Raw genomic sequence first — 2,986 nt, forward strand, 5'->3', positions numbered from 1 at the left:
ATGACTAAGTCTGTACATCTGTCTTGGATGTTGAGAAGGGTAGGTAGGGTTATTTTAATAAAATCATATAGTTCTTGGCCTTTCACGGATTCCGGGAGGCCAATTATGCGCAAATTATTTCGTCTTGACCTGTTTTCCAGGTCTTGGACCTTGTTTTGCAATTGCAGGAGTGCTTTATCATGTTCTGCAGTAACAGTCTTAATTTCACAGACCTCTGCAAACGTCTCCCCCAGCCTGCATTCCGTATCCCTCACCCTCTGTTGCAGTTGCGCTAGCTGCTTGTTTATATTAGCGGTCTGTTTCTCTAGCAGGGGGCTCACTGCCGCCCTCACTGCAGCTATCAGGTCCCCATATAATACCGGGGCTGCTGGATCAGGTTCTGGGGTTAGGATCGGGGCATGCCGTGTGGGGGAGTGTGGTGCTGCCAATATTTGGTGTACCTCTGTACCTCTGTGTTGGTCTTCATCTGAGTGGTAGCTGCTACGTGCAGGGGACGCCGGGTGGGACACGCTGGCTCCGGAGGTCGGCACCATCTTGGATTTTTTCTCCTTTTTCTCCTGCTCTCGTTGTGCGCGGCTTTTGGTACTTGGCATGCTCGCCAAGTATTTTTCCATGCGCCTGCGGTGCTCTGCCGGGTGTCGCGGGTCGTGGGGTGCCGTTTGTGGAGGCGTAAAGCCGTGTATTTTGTTAAATGGACGGCTGCTTCAGCGGAGCTGGCTTCCTTAGCTGCCGCTCATGTAGCCGCCGGAACCGGAAGTCGAGATGGATTTTTATGCAGTTTAGGTATTGTATACAGAAGTGGTATGATGGGATTGGGAACTTTGAGAGCCTCCATACAGTGCTTGGAGATGATGTTGTCTCTTACAGCTGTTGCTAGGATGTCATCCAGTTCACTCTTAAATACCTGCGTTGGATCGGAATCAAGTTTGCGGTATACTGTTTCATCCACCAATTGTTGATAAATGTCCTTGATGTAGAATTCAAGGTCCATAACCACGACTGCACCCCCCTTGTCCGCGGGTCTGATAATGATATCCTCATATTTACTGAGGTTACGTAGAGCTTTGGTCTCGGCTTTAGTCATATTGTGCTGGAAGTTGCCAGTATGGGCACCGCTGGCTTTTTTTCTCCAGAATCTTATTATAGCTCTTCAAAGAAGCATTGGTAGAAGGAGGATCACATGCTGATCTAGTGCGAATAGCAGGTGGTAGAGATGATGGAAAAGTAGCCGTATCACAAAAGTGCTCCTTGAGTCTAAGTGTGCGGCCAAATTTATGTAGTTAAATTTTACTGGTGAAGGAGCCATGTTCATTAGTTGATACGAACGAGAGTCCTCGGTTCAGGACATTCATTTCTGAATCAGACAGGGTTCTGGAGGACAGGTTGAATACTAGGGTTTCTGTCCCTTTCTGCCTCTTTGTGTCTCTCTGCCACTGCCTCCCTCTCCAGTCTACCGTCTTTGAAATATTGGATGCTGGAACAGGTTGCCCCACTGAAGAGGGGTGGCGACAGGCAGAAACTCCTGCTGCAAAGGGAAGCGGCTTGGATATATAAACTGAACACTATCTCACCTTCAGGCCTTAACGAATACCTGTCATTGAACTGTTTCTTATGACATGTCGACTGATTCGCCATGTCAACATTTTTCTGTATCACACTGAACTTTTCCCGTATAAGCATTGTCCTCCTGTGATCCGCACAGTGGTATTCAACCCATGATTTAAGATAGCTCTTCTCTGTGTAACGCTAACAAATATGTTGTTTTTGCATATATTTCATTGATCTCATTATGCCTTACCATGCATTTACGTCTCTTTACCCCAATCCACTTGTGCTCCGTTACTCACCTTATCGTCACTTCTATTGTTTTTGTTCACGCAGATCTCCATGGCAACCCGCTTCAGCTGATGCAGGGCGCAGAACGAATGACGTCAGCCCCTGTCACCGGAGCTGGGCCGCCGGAGTCTGCAGCACGGGGTATGTGGTGGGAGTCTATTTAGGTAAGTGCATTTATGTATTTGATTGTTCTCTGATGAAGGAATAAACTTCCGAAACTGTTAGACGTACAGCTGTTCATGGCTCCAGCTTCTTTCTTCATATCGCTAAGTTCCCCTTGAGTGCCGCCAGCAGCCGTGGTACCCTCTATATATATATATATATATATATATATATATATATATATATATAAAACAATGGGATACCCTTTCAATGCGCTATTTAGAAAAGTTTAGGCAGCAACTCAATTTGTCCCCCCTGTTAGTGGAGGAAAAAGTGAAAATGAGTAGAGCAGAAACAGAGTGCGCCACTAATACAAATCTTCAACACCAAAGTTGCTGTAATAATTACAGACGCATATTACAATTTGACAATTTAATACATAGTCACATAAAACAATGGTTTAAAATTTTTTCTTATGATTTGTCGATTTTATATAACAGAAGTATCACCCTTGTTAGTTTCAAATGACAGAAAACTCCCAACGCGTTTCGTCAACAAATGACTTCTTCAGGGGTAACAGTTCTAGGTGGTGAAGACAAAGAATGGAAGAGATAATATTAGCCAATGTGTGTCAGCCGCCATTGGATCAGAATAATCATTGTATGTGTACAGTACATACCAATATGTAGATTATATACTGGACGCGTGAATTACGTATACCAGTTTCCAATTGAAGCGACAATAGGGGATTTTCTATGGATCCTAATGGGATGTGCAAATGAGCAGCATCTAGAAAGGTATTATACACTAATGTAAGGAGGAGAGCGTACTTTCACAGCGAGGAGAGTTATGAACAGAATATAAAATAAATAGATAAAAAATAGTAAAAATAAAAAATAAATAAATGATGTAGTATAGGCAGGTGTCACATACCAGATTTGATAAAAAATTCTAAAACCCAGATAGTTCGGCAGAAGAACAGAGAGTAATATTCTCCCAAGCACCTAAAGAATTGAAAAGTGTAGGGGAGCATCAGTATCGGGATATA

Source organism: Crinia signifera, chromosome 2, assembly GCF_055691185.1.
Source record: "Crinia signifera chromosome 2, ASM5569118v1, whole genome shotgun sequence".
In the NCBI taxonomy this organism is placed as follows: Eukaryota; Metazoa; Chordata; class Amphibia; order Anura; family Myobatrachidae; genus Crinia; species Crinia signifera.